Genomic DNA, 14,443 nt, shown 5'->3' with positions numbered 1-14,443 from the left:
AGCATGGCAGAGAGAGACACACCTCGTGTGTGAGAGAGATGCACATTGCCCCTTTAAGGTCGCTGACGCCACTCTAAGTACATTGCCTTTTTAAGTAAATCAGCAAGTTGAGACAGCAGCTGCTGCCAGCAAGCTGCCTCTGTCCTGAGCCTTGTGTGCCCCCCTGCCCCACTCTGTGTAGATGGAGTAAAGGAGTGGGGGGGAGGAGGGGGACACCCTGACATTAGCACCCCTCTTGCACAGCAAGCAGGAGGCTCCCAAGAGCAGCTCCAAGGCAGAGGGCAGGAGCATCACATGGCAGTGGGGGGAGGGACAGCTGAACTGCCCGGCAATTGATAGCCTGCTAGGCAGCTGCCACACAGGTAACTTAGGGGAGCTGACAGGGGGGCTGCCGGTCCACCCTTCCACCCTGGTTCCATGCCCCCACCAGCTAGCTCTAATGAGCTGCTTTTCCTGCAAGCAGTAGACAAAGCTGGCGGCTGCCAAACAACATTGTAAGGGAGCATTGCGCAACTTTAAACGAGCATGTTCTCTAATAGATCAGCAATGAAACAACGTTAACCGGGATGACTTTAAGTGAGGAGTTACTCTACATAGTCCTAAAGCTTGTAGCCTGGCCAATAGACAATAATTAATAATGGTATTTGGCCCGCTCAACAGAATGAGTTTGACACCCTTGATCTATGGTATCTCTATCACCTTGGAAGCATTAAAAAAAAAAAAAAAAGTGTCCTGCTCTAACAGAATGGTTATTCCTCTGTGTATCCAGGAGCCTGAAAGAGTCTGTGATCCTTTTCTCCTCTTTCTTTTTTTCCCTTTCTCAATGTTGTGTTTAAGCACCACAGGCCAGAGGGGCTTGCCTGAAACACTGTCTGATACTTCCAACCTTCCGTCAATGGCCTCTCACAAAATCTGTGCCCCTGAAAATGGGCTCCCTCCAGCAGCTTTGTTCTCACAGAGCACTTGGAGGGTTGCAGAGGGTCTGGTGGGTGCTCTCTGGGGAAATAACACCCCCAGTCCATTCAGAACTGTAATTTTTGAAGTACCTAAAGGACAACCTACCAAAACTATTCAGCTGATCATTTGTCTGGGGTAATAAAACTCACTCTACCTTCCCCAGATTACAGCAGGCTGATTAAGGCTATGGACAGCAGCTTGGAACCAATTTTGCAGATCCTTAAACAGTACCTCTGGATCCGTTCCCTCTACAACACAGCCATAAACTGTGCTGTGCACTTCGCTGCCTTAGTTCTGATTTCCCTGCTGCTCTTTTGAGGATTTCTTTGTGGCTGTCATTTAGATTGAGGCTTGCTTGGTCAAGCAGGAATGTGCGCAAACACGTACGTATATGAAAATATTCTGGTACGTACGGGAAGATGTAACAGGGTTCCGTTTTTGTTGGAGCTTACCACATGAAAAATTCAGAAACTTCAGCTACTTTCATTATGAAAACACCCTACTTGTGTGTGACATCTCACCCTGTTTTTTCTCCTTCCCTCTCGCTCCGCTTTCACTAGTTTTTATTCAGTAGTCTAAAACCATTCCTGGCCTACTGGGTCTTTAAACAACCAGGGGATTTTTCTCTGGGTTGTGCTTACCTGTTGTCCTGCATAAAAGAGGAAGTAGCTCTTTCTTCTAGGGCTAGGAATCCAGGGTCTGCAGGAAAGAACCTGAATCCACCAATAGAGGTTGGTGGCCAGCAATGCTGGCTGAACTATGTTCAAATATATATCTTGTTTTGTTTAGTAAATTGTTCAGGAATGAATCCTGATTTCTTCTGAATATATTTTTACATATTTGACAAATGGGTGGACAAACAGTTTTTGGACTAAAAGTTATTCATGACCTCTCCATTTCAGCTAGACACTATTTGTTGTGTCATGAGATTTAAGACACCTACGCAACATAGTATTATTTTTCCTCTCTTTCACTGGATAAGAACATAAGAATGGCCACACTGGGTCAGACCAAAGGTCCATCTAGCCCAGTATACTGTTTTCCGACAGTGGCTAGTGCCAGGTGCCTTAGAGGGAATGAACAGAACAGGTAATCATCAAGTGATCCATCCCGTCGCCCATTCCCAGCGTCTGGCAAACAGAGGCTAGGGACACCATCCCTGTCCATCCTGGCTAATAGCCACTGATGGACCTATCCTCCATGAATTTATCTAGTTCTTTTTTCAACCCTGTTATAGTCTTGGTCTTCACAACATCCTCTGGCAAAGAGTTCCACAGGTTGACTGCATTGTGTGAAGAAACGCTGGATGACTGAAGCAGGCAAATCATGTGCTTCCAGTATGAATTTTCAGGTAAATAATCTGTGAAGTTTTTGATGTTCACAAACATCCTTAGTGGCAGCCCTTCAATTCCTCTCAAGTAATATGTCCCCCCTGCCTGCCCCCTCCCCACAAATCTTATGGCTAGGCCATGTCTACACTAGAGACCTTACAGCAGCACAGGTGTACCAATGCAGCTGCACTGCTGTAAGGTCTCCTATGTAGCTATTCTATTAAACCACCCACAATGACCAGAAGAAGCTATATTGGCGGGAGAGCATCTCCCACAGACATAGCACCAGAGTAGACAGGTCACTGTAACTTGTGTCGCTCGGGAGGTGGCTTTTTCACACCCCTGAATGACGTAAGTTATATCGACATAAGCGATAGCGTAGACCTGCCCACAGTGAGTAAATGTTCATCAGCTATTTCTGCTATTTAACTAGTATATGGGTAAATCTGAATAAGCCCAAAGTTCTTTGTGTTAGTATTTGAGTTACCTGGTCATTCTTCTATTTCGGTGCACGTGTGTGTGTAAAAAGCAGTGGCTTGCAGCTCCATTAGCCTGCTAATCTTGAATAGTCTGCAAGAAGCAGGGCCGGCTCCAGGCACCAGTTTAACAAGCAGGTGCTTGGGGCGGTCAAGGGAGAGGGGCGGCACCTGCGGCAATTCGGGGGCGGCAGGTCCCTCACTCCCTCTAGGAGCGAAGGACCTGTCGCTGAACTGCTGCCGCCGATCGCGGCTTTTTTTTTTTTTTCCCAATTGCCGCCGCCGATCGCGATTGTGGCTTTTTTTTTTTTTTGCTTGGGGCGGCAGAAATGCTGGAGCCGGCCCTGGCAAGAAGCAAGGCTGTGGATGCCTCTTGCCTCCATGCTTCTGGCCAGCCCCACTTGCTCAGATCATCTGTTGATATAGTTAAAAAGCTGGAGAGATGGCTAAGAGAGCTGTCAGTCAGGGACAGGGGAAGGAGAAAAATCTGCTCCCAAGCTGAAACAGTAACTCATGCTCTATTAGTAAAAACAGCGAACTGGGATCCTATATTTTATTTCCACAGACTCATCACACGACTCTGAGCAAGTCACTTGATGTCTTTGTGACTCAATTTCTGTCTGTAAAATGGAGATGAAAACACTTTCCTGACTCAACTACTAATTTTCATTAAAGTTCATGAAGTTCTTTGAGATCCTTGGATAGAAAGTGCTGTAAAAACAAAACATTATTACCTCTCATTTAGTAGCTTTGGGAAAGTTTGAGGTAGAGCTGGTTCAACAGTATTCGTGAAACTACAATTTCAACACATTTGCATGGGGGAAAGGGAGTGGTGGGTTGGATGGATGAATTGTTCCTGATTTCTGCCAGTACACCTTTTATTTCAAAGTATCCACCCAAAATAATGATAAATGATTTGCAGGATAATTTGTTTGTGAACTGTTCGTGAGCTGTTGAATTTGGACTATTGATGGCATATGCTTGTTCACAGCGTATACTTCTTGGGCTCTGATTGCATGACTGAAATCTTGGGGAGGATGAAGACTGACTGACTAATAAATTTCCAGTCTGCATAAGTTGGGGTTGCTGAGCGTTTTTGTGACTAATGGTAGCTATGCATGTTCACAGACAATGTCTGACACCGTGAATACCAGCAAATTGAAAGTAATTTATTTGCAAAAAAGAGATGTCCAAAGAATAGAAAAACACTATTGTGAAAAATTGCAACATTTTGAAGTTATTTTTGGTTAATTGTATTGGAAGCAGATCTGTTTGGCTGAGTTTTTGGTGACATTTTTAATAGAAAAATATTATCAACATTTGTGTTAAAATCGTTATAAAAAGTTTTCACTTACTGAAAACTCGGTTTTTGGTAAATGAAAGTTGTCTATAATGATTTCAATACCATTTTTAATTAAAAACGTTTACCAAAAGAATCACAGGAAAAGTAAAAATGTTTTTGGAAAAAAGGCCACTTGTAATCAAAGTTTTTAATATGAAAAATGTCAAGTAGATCTATTTAGAACCATGGCATGCAGCTGTTTTTATTCTTCAGCTAGCTGTAAGTGCCCTGCAGACTGATTTCTAGGAGACATCTGCGCCCCACTCCTGGCCCCAACTCGGGGGGGCTGTAAAAAGTTTGGGGTGGGGCCCTCTGGCTTTCAGCACCCCCACTGTACAAAATGTTCCAGCGCCACTGTCCTGTCTATCGGCTGCACTGAGATGCCTGGCGTTAGTTCTTCCTGGATTCCTGCAGCCCCCTTTGCTGCCCCTCAAACCAACTCCGACCCAGCGGGAGTTGTGAGTGAGGTACCGAGAATCCACAGGGCCGGTTGTTTAGAAGGGAAATGCTGCAGGTGTTTAGATTTACTTCAAAGATAGAGATCAAATACCAGTGTTCATTCCCACTCGATCTGATTCTTGTCTTGCAGCTTTTAACTCTCTTTCTCTCTCTTTTTTGCCGTCATGTTGCTTTTCCGTTTTCTTTTTATCTCCCTGCCTCGCCCAGTCCTCCCCGTGTGCATTGCTTCCCCCCCCCCCTCCGCACGCTTTTCTTTCATCTATCTCGCGATCTCTCTGCAGCGGTTAGCTGTCTTTCATATATGCATTTCTCTTTCTTTGCCTTGCTGTACTCACTTCCCCGCTACTCTGCTGTAGCCTATCTGGACGGTTAGGAAGCTGAACTGAAACGGAGAGAGACTCTCCTTGGTTTCTTCCTTGGGCACAAAACCTTTGCGTGCAAAGGCTCGGGGAGAGAGATCAGTCAGCATCTGCCCGTTTCGGCTCAGATTTCACCTTTTCTCTCTCAGGGGGTGAGAATTGACTCAGCTCAAGCACGACAGGCCTTAGGGTTCTTCAAAGTTTGCACGCGATGCTAGCCCATTGAGCAGCGTGCCACAGGGGAAACCCATCAATATTTCCTTCTGTGTGTTCTAAGCACGCAATTCCCCCCCCCCCCCAATCTCTGCATAACCATAGACTATTTCATTGTATCATTAAGCACTGCAGGAGATGGCTGTTCTGTACCTTCATCCTTCAGGTAGGATTTGAGACTAGCCAGAGTTTTTGCAATGGTGGGCTGAGGTGTTGGTTGGTTTTCACAAGTGCCTTTCCTTGATTGCTTCTCTCAAGGTGGTTGTGTTTTACAAGTGCGGATGGAGATTGTAACACTTTAAAAAACAACCTCCAGTTCAATTCTTCTATTCGTCTCTCGGGTCCGAGATGCGTGGGGGAAGCACACCACCCTCTATGATTTTGGTTGCTACTTTCAATTCATCCATTTTCTGAAGCTTTCACCTGTGGGGCTGAAATTCTCCAGGCCTGGCCTCTGCTTGGTGTTGTGTTCTGGAAAGTTTGAACAAATAGAGGTGGGAGAGACAGGAGTAGCAACTTTTCCTTGTTATTAAAAAAGAAAAAATGGCTGTGAATTTTTATTTACATACCTCCAGCACCAAAACAGCTGTAGATAGTACCAGAGTGGAAAGGTCTTTCTACTGAACCCACTCTGCTAGCAGATATTGAAATTCTGCTGGGAGGCCTAGGGGGTCCCAGCTGACTCAAGTGTGGCTTGTTAATTCCAACCTGGCTATAAGGAACATGGAAAGGAAAAGTAGAAGTGGCTCTCTGGGTAGAGGAATTTAAGATCTGGTGCAGAGAAGGATCAGAAGTATTTCTCTGCACCTAAAGTTACTCCAAAAACTTAACTCCATGTTGTGGACACTTTTATTCTGAAATAGGAGTATCTTATTCCTGTTTAGCTTAATCCACTTTGTACATGGATTAAGCTAAATAGGAATAAGGCATTCCTCACAGAATCAGAAGCATCTTCACATGGAGTTATTTAGGAATAGTTATCCATTAAATTCACACCCTACTTCAATCCAAACACTTGCTCCAGCCACTCCAGCAAAGAAAGGTCGGGCAGGAGGTAGATATGTTCTTATTAGTTTGTTAATAAAGGCAAACCCTAGGAAAGGAATACAATTGACCCCATAGAGTGTGCACAGAATTTGTTTGGAGCAGAATAAGTAAATTACAGTCATAATAGTCTACTCGAGGGAGATGTCCCTTTCCAGGCTCTGGGGGAAATTGCTTTAGATTTGACTGAGTTATAATAGTTTGAAAATCAGAACTAGTGCAGTAAAGTCCTTGGGACTGAAGTTCATTGATAGTAAAAGCAAGAAAAGGTTGCCTTGCACGTATGTAGGTATCTAACCTAGCTGCATAATTGCTAAGGTATGGCTTGAATGGGGATGGGTATCCTATAATTTAGGTGCATAGTGAATATGGTGGTGCTCTACTGAACTGAGTGAAGATGCACATTGCAATGAACAGGGCATTCTAGGGATGTCAAGCTGAGTGGCCCCAGGTGATGGAATTCTTCTTTCTCCATTCTTTTGGAGGGAGGGAAGACTCCTAGGATATTCCATTAGAAAAAGTTACCTTGGTAGAATATTAAGCTTTCACCATTGTAAGCTTCCAAAAGTGAGGGAATGCTGAAGTTTAAGGTTGCATGTGCAAATTTAAACCCATCACCTTGAAGGTATATCTTATACAGTCTTTAATTATGTGATCACGTACTATTTCCCAAATGACCTAGTATGCAATGTTTCCTATGACATTAGTTATATATGCATAGCATCTTGTAGTAGAAAGCAATAAGCTGGGCATCCCAGGCAAAGATTGTCCATGAAAATCGGTTACACCAGAAGTACCCAGCAAACTGTACTTACACCATCTACTAAAGATTTTAACAATGCAAAGGAGCAGTGCAAGTGTGCTAGGGTGACCAGATAGCAAGTGTGAAAAATTGGGACAGGGATGGAGGGTAATAGGTGCCTATATAAGAAAAAGCCCCATAAATTGGGACTGTCCCTATAAAATCGGGACATCTGGTCACCCTAAAGTGTGCTGACATATATAGGCCACCTAAAAAGGCAGATAAATTATCTGCATAGCTGCTTCACCCTGAATTGTAATGGGGCGGGGGGGGAGAGAGAGAGGGAGCGTAGATGAAATACAGCAATTCTCAAACTGTGGTTTGGGACCTCAAAGTGGGTCGTGACCCTATTTTAATGGGGTTGCCAGGGCTGTCTTAGACTTGCTGGGGCTTGAGGCCAAAGCCCAAGCTGCAGGACTCAGGTTACAGGCCCTGGCCTGGGGCTGAAGCCCTGGGGCTTTGGCTTTGGCCCCTAGGCCTGGGGCAATGGGGCTTTGGCTTTGCCCCTCCCCCCCCCCGCCCCGCGATAGCGGAGCTTGGGCGGGCTTAGGCTTCGGTCCCCCCTCCTGGGGTCCTGTAGTAATTTTTATTGTCAGAAGGGGGTCATGGTGCAATGAAGTTTGGGAAGCCCTAAATTAGATTAATAATTAACTGCTTCATTCACAGAGCTGCACCTAAAGAGAGTGGTTGGTTGAAAAGAAAATGTGTAAGACATGGATGTTAAGAAAACTTTTGAAATAAATGCCTGGAGAGGAGAGAAAAGAAATTATCGTATTTAAATCAAAACAAAACAAGAAAAAATTCAAGGCTAGGTCATCCCTGGCACTTGTGCAATGTGAGAATTAATCAATTTCCTACTAATGGTGACATATGTTTCCTATTTTAGTATTGCATGAACTAGATCTTCCCAAACAACCCAGACCACAGGGACAAGAGTTCAGAATTTTGAGTGTTGTTCCTTCTCTTTTGAAGTTTAAGGCCTTCTGACGATGCCAAGTGCTATGGCATACTTAACATAAGGCATAAGAACAGTCATCTATCTGATCCACCTAGAGCCAGGAATAATCTGTTCTGCATTCAGCGTAACTCTGAAGAGGGCTGGCGCTGGAGGTAGCAAGCAGGGCAATTGCCAGGGAGCCCCACAAAGCTGTTACATCAGATCTACAGAGTCCCTGTGGTAAATGTAATGCGAGTATTACAGTGATTTAATCTCACTAAAGCAAAGGTTTTCAAACTGTGGGGTGCGCCCCCCTAGGGGGTCTGGAGGAACATTTGGGGGAGTAAGTGGCGATGGCAGGCAGCTCAGGCTTCAGCCTCAGGCGGTGGGCTGTGCCCATTCCTTCATTTCTGCCCTGGGCCCCAGCGAGTCTAACGCCAGCCCTGACTCTGAAGTATATTCTTAAAAAACAAAAATCTTTTTAATAATACTGAACCAAATCCTGAGGTTCTTTCTCAATTTTACTCATTCTTTTGTCAGGCAAACTGCCACTGGAGTCACTGAGTACATTATCTTTCTTAGGCCAGGTCTACACTACAGACTTCTGCTGGCACAACTGTCAGTCATGGGTGTGAAGAGTTGCGATCTCTGACAGACATAGCTGTGCCAGCAGAAGCCTCTACTATAGATGCAACTCTATGGACAAAGCTGTTTGGTTATTTTTTTTTTTAACCAATATAAATTGTTTTCCTTAATGGGGTTTTGTTTTACTGTATCAGTACAAAGTGTAGCTTTGACGCCATAGCTCTGTGTCCACACTAGAAGTGCTCTACTGGTATCGTATGCCCATATTCCTATACTGCTAGAGTACTCCTTGTGTAGACATGGCCTTAGGGGTAGGTACTGCCACCTATCACCATAGCATCTGAGCATCTTTTATATAAAACAATAGAAATAGTGAAGTCCTTAGTGGACTTCATGGAGCCTCCGTAGGATGACCAGACAGCAAATGTGAAAAATCGGGACGGGGGTGGGGGGTAATAGGAGCCTATATAAGAAAAAGACCCCAAAATCAGGACTGTCCCTATAAAATTGGGACATCTGGTCACTCTAAGCCTCCGGCATTTCTCCTTTTTGAGGTCAAAACTCTGTTTGGAGGCAGAGATTTTGGTTTTGATTTTTTTTTTCTTTTTTAATTGCCTTTGTTGTTATTGTTGGTAGGGGCTTAGGGTTAGAAGGGGTGTCAGAGTTGTGCTAACGAGTAAGGATATTGGTCCAGTAAAAGGCAAAATCTAATTTTACAAGATACAATTATCAGATCTCCTTGAATGCTGAGATCAATCATTCTATCGTCAGGTTATTCTTTTTCAAACTGAAAGAATTTTTAGGATACCACAAAAAGCCAGCGTACGCTCTCTCTCTCTCTCTCTCTCTATCTAATCTAATACAGCATCTAGTGCATTTTGCATGAAGCGTTGTTTCTAAAATATATGGTACAGTGACCAACTGTGCCTTCAAACAATCACAAATAGCTTGACTCTTCAACAATTATTATAAGTCTAATGGGACGTCAGAATATACTCCTGCTTTTAGCTACAGTGCCAGATTTTCTGCTAGGAAAAAGCCAGTGTTGTAAAGAGAATATAAAAGGTCAGCTTCTAACTGTGGGAAGGAATCTGGGGGTCAGAGTGGATCGCAAGCTAAATAGGAGTCAACAGTGTAACACTGTTGCCAAAAAAAAAAAAAAAAAATAGCCATCATCATTCTGGACTCTGTTAGCAGGAGTATTGTAAACAAGACACGAAAAGTAATTCTTCTGCTCTACTCCATGCTGATTAGGCCTCAACTGGAGTATTGTGTCCAGTTCTGGGCACCACATTTCAGGAAAGATGTGGACAAATTGGAGATAGTCCAGAGAAGAAGAACAAAAATGATTAAAAGACTATAAAACATGATCTATGAGGGAAGATGGAAAAAACTGGGTTTGTTTAGTTTGGAGAAGAGAAGCCTGTAGTAAGAGGAGGCCCTGAGACATAAACCCAAATCAGAGGCTTGGTATGAGGCCTAAGGCCTGAACTAAAGTAATGGTCAAGACTTTGCTAACATAAAGCAAAGTTAAGCTGTGAGGCAGGCCCTGCTCACAGAAGCTGGCAAGGAAAGGGCTGATGCTGCAAAGAGACATACCTAAAAGGTACTGGACACCAGATATCAGAACATTCGCATACTTGTACATTCCACACACAAGGAACAAGCCCATCCCATCCCAATGACAGGGCCAAAAGGGGAATATGATGGATAGAGTTGTTTTGTTCAAACCAACATGTACAAGGTGAGAGGCGGCACCTTACTACGTAAAGGGGTTGTACCTTGCTGCGTAGAGGGGTTGCACCTCAATACGTCAGGAGTGATGTGTAACTTGTTTGTATCTGTGTATAAGAATGCATCCCTGAGTGGATATGCCTAGGGGGCAGTGGAAAGTCCCGCCACTGACTGAGCTGAGTCCATTGTCAGGGAGCACATAAGTACTGGCTAGCCACACCTTAGCAGCACCTTGGACTTCGTTTGCCAGGGAAAGCTGGAGACTGTGTTTCTCTTCGACAATAAACCTGGCCGACGTGCCTTCGTACGCAGCCAATTAATATCAACATTGAACAGAGCAGAGCATCACACCGGAAGCGTCTGACAACAAAGCCTAAGAGGGGACATGATAACAGTTTTCAAGTTTCAGAGTAGCAGCCATGTTAGTCTGTATCCGCAAAAAGAACAGGAGTACTTGTGTCACCTTAGAGACTAACAAATTTATTTGAGCATAAGCTTTTGTGGGCTACAGCCCACTTCATCGGATGCATAGAATGGAACATATAGTGAGGAGATATATATATACATACAGAGAACATGAAAAGGTGGGAGTTGCCCAACCAACTCTAAGAGGCTAATTAATTAAGATGAACTGTTGTCAGCAGGAGAAAAAAAACTTTTGTAGTGATAATCAAGATGGCCCATTTAAGACAGTTTGACAAGAAGCTGTGAGGATACTTAACATGAGGAAATAGATTCAATGTGTGTAATGGCTCAGCCATTCCCAGTCTCTATTTAAGCCTAAACTGATGGTATCTAGTTTGCATATCAATTCAAGTTCAGCAGTTTCTCATTGGAGTCTGTTTTTTGAAGCTTTTCTGGTGCAAAATTAACCTCTTACATGTTCTCTGTATATATATATATCTCCTCACTATATGTTCCATTCTATGCATCCGACGAAGTGGGCTGTAGCCCACGAAAGCTTATGCTCAAATAAATTTTAGTCTCTAAGGTGCCACAAGTACTCCTGTTCATTTAACAGTTTTCAAGTACATAAAGGTTGTTACAAGGAGGAGGGAGAAAAATATGTTCTGTTTAACCTCTGAGGATAGGACAAGAAGCAATGGGCTTAAATTGCAGAAAAGCCAGTTTAGGTTGGACATTAGGAAAAACTTTAGGGTGGTTTTGAACATAAGGGTGGTTAAGCACTGGAATAAATTGCCTAGTGAGGTTGTGAAATCTCCATCATTGGAGATTTTTAAGAGCTGGTTAGACAAATACCTGTCAGGGATGGTCTAGATCAGGGATCAGCAACCTTTGGCACGCGGCCCATCAGGGAAAGCCGCTGGTGGGCCAGGCCAGTTTGTTTACCTGCAGCATCCGCAGGTTCAGCTGATCGCCGCTCCCACTGGCCGCGGTTTGCCGTCCCAGGCCAATGGGGGCTGCGTGAAGCAGTGGCCAGCACATCCCTCAGCCCACGCCGCTTCCCGCAGCCCCTATTGGCCTGGAACGGCGAACTGCGGCCAGTGGGAGCTGCGATCGGCTGAATCTGTGGACGCTGCAGGTAAACAAACCGGCCCGGCCCGCCAGCGGCTTTCCCTGACGGGCCGTGTGCCAAAGGTTGCCGATCCCTGGTCTAGATAATACTTAGTCCTGCCTTGAATGCAGGGGACTGGAGTAGAAGACCTTTTGAGGTCCCTTCTAGTCCTACAAGTCTGTGATTCTTTATTCATAAAAAGTTCTTCTTTTTCCCGCTTAAATTCTATGTTTTTCTTTTCATGATTCATGGTAAGTGGGCAGATTTAAAATCTTTACTTCAGCCCTCAACTCCTTTAGCACTTCCAGTTAATCATTTATTATTACTTAAGAGTGTGTTTAGAATAGAGGGGGCTTTTCTCCTGTTTTAACTTGTTTATTGATATCGGTATTTATTAACGCAAGTTAATTGGCCATTGGTTAACTCAAGTTACCTAACACTCCACAAACACTTATCACAGGACACCCACATTTGTGGTTTGGTGGTTGTGTGTCCTGGCTCTAGCCCAGCTTTTAGAAACCTCAGCTAATTTGAGTTAATTGACCATGTGTTGCCAATTATCATGATTTTATCGTTATTCTCCTAGTATTTGGTGTTTTCCTTAAAGCCCAGCTCCTGGAGGGAAGCGACTGCATGAGAATCTCATTTTACTTTTTTTTTTTTTTATTAAAGTTTCTAGTCTTCATGGTTGCAGAGCAAAGCTTAAAAATGTGACCCAATCATAACTTAATGGCTCAAAGGCCAGAAAGCAAATAAAAAGACCTCTCCACCTTTTTTTAAATCTCATGATTATTTTGTGGCTGGCACTATTTTTGAATGATTGGCCCGACAATCTGTGAGTTAAATAGGAACAAATACTCTAGTCTTGATGTAATAAGATGTAAAGGAAAAACATAATAAATGTCATACTTTGTCTCCTTTTACCTTGGATAAGGTTCTGTCAACACTGGTGACTTCTACTACCTTTAGCTTCAAGCAGCACACTGTACCACCATCGTGTTTTCCAGGTGCATTCAGCGAAGTGCATCACCCTCTTATTTTTCTCCTCCACCCTTTCCGCATTTCACACAATAACCGATACTATATTAACCTTGTGAGAGAATCCTTGTTGTAGTGTTCTTAACCATAACAGCATGGCCACTTCCTGCTATGCTTGAATCCAGCTCGCAACAAATGACATCTGCTTTTTGTTTAGTGATAAGATGGACAGCATCGACTCTAGTGTACGCTCTGTAGCGGAGATCCTGTTTCCATTCTTATCGCCGCTTTTCAGTGCCTCGGAACCTAATCCGAGAACTTGATTTGGGTCTGAGATTTTCAGGCCGGGCTCTAAGTCCAAAGGTGTTTTTTTATTTTTGAAAGTCTGAGCAAAATTTGTCTCTTTCAGCTACGTCAACAGGAACAAATAGGCTGTCCTCACTGACAGTTTCTGCCTGATTGTTCTGTGAGGCAGAGGAAGGGAGGGTTGGTCCCTGCCCCCCATAATTGGTAGGGGCTCCGATCTTCCAAACCTGTGGAATTCCTGTGATTCACAAGGCTGTTTTGCCATGAGGAAGGCCCTGTGCTTTGAGCATATCAGTCACAAGGAGAATACTGTGGTATCATGGGCTGCCTTACTGACCAATTCCTGTGTTTTTTTTTTTTTAAACTGGGGGGGCGGGAATATTAATAGACCCATTAAATCTCCCCTTTCCCTGATTGAGCATGCTCTTCTCAAGAGGAAAAGTTATAGTGCTGCAGGGCATGCCACGCCAGAGGTGGTTGCATTTCAGTGATAGGGGAAGTGATCCGGATTCTGTCCGTTATGCATTTTGGGGATCTTTTTGAATTAAGGGCAATATCCAAATGTTGGAGTAAGGTTGTTGCTATATTTCCCTTTCTGCTGCAGCCTGCAGCAAGAATCTCTGCTGGAATTTTCAGCCTAATGCTGAGTGTCCTGGTTCGTGTTTCCCTCAGACCCTGAAAGTTGCTTTCTCATAGATGTTTTTTGATACTTTGAGTACAGTATCTGTGGTGTGATATTTGAATGTGTTGGTGAGTCATTCCTTTACCACGGCAATATCTTAGTAGAGAGAAAAGAGACTATGAACCAGGCAACCACAAGTCACCAAAAAGAGAACAAATCAGGGACCCGATTCAGCACTTGTCAAGAGAGGCCAAAGGTCTATGAGAGCTCCTCAGCGGGGATGAAAGGGACTTCTGAAGCAGGCAGGTACCAAGAGAGAACGTCAGTAACCTTCAGTCATTTATGTGAGGGCAGCATTCAGCTAGCTAACAACAGCCAAGTAAACCGTGGGAGCCAAATCCTCAGGTCTGGAGTGTAGGCTGGGATCCACATATTAAGGGGGCCCTCCTAATGTGGATTTCCCTTTGCTGGTGCTCACCTTCCTAGTAATCATCAGAAGGCACCTTTCCCACTTCTCATGAGTGCTGCATGCAGGAAGGGCTCTGCAACAAACTGGAGACTGAGAGAGGAGCTGTCACGCTCCATTCCCACTAATCGCATGGATTTGGGAGTCAATGCTCACTGAGCTGCATGAACTTCCCATGACTCCTGCCCTACAGTGTATAGGGTTACCATACTTAACAAATAAATAAAGAGGACCCTCCACGGGGTCCTGGCCCCGCCCATTTCTCACCCCCATCCCTGCCACAACCCCACCTCTTTCCCACCCCAACTCCACCCCC

General features: G+C 44.2%; 1 long non-coding RNA gene across 1 annotated transcript; it reads left to right on the top strand.

Moving 5' to 3' along the window:
- Positions 1–473: 473 nt before the first annotated feature.
- On the top strand, positions 474–3,456 carry LOC117887047. Its single transcript, XR_004648116.1, has 3 exons — positions 474–2,046; positions 2,195–2,308; positions 3,330–3,456. It is a non-coding gene; the product is annotated as an uncharacterized LOC117887047 (long non-coding RNA).
- The last annotated feature ends 10,987 nt before the right edge of the window (positions 3,457–14,443 follow it).

This window comes from Trachemys scripta, chromosome 1 (genome assembly GCF_013100865.1).
Source record: "Trachemys scripta elegans isolate TJP31775 chromosome 1, CAS_Tse_1.0, whole genome shotgun sequence".
Taxonomy (NCBI): Eukaryota; Metazoa; Chordata; order Testudines; family Emydidae; genus Trachemys; species Trachemys scripta.
Note: the sequence above shows the minus strand (reverse complement) of the source record. Positions and strands in the feature narration are given on the sequence as shown.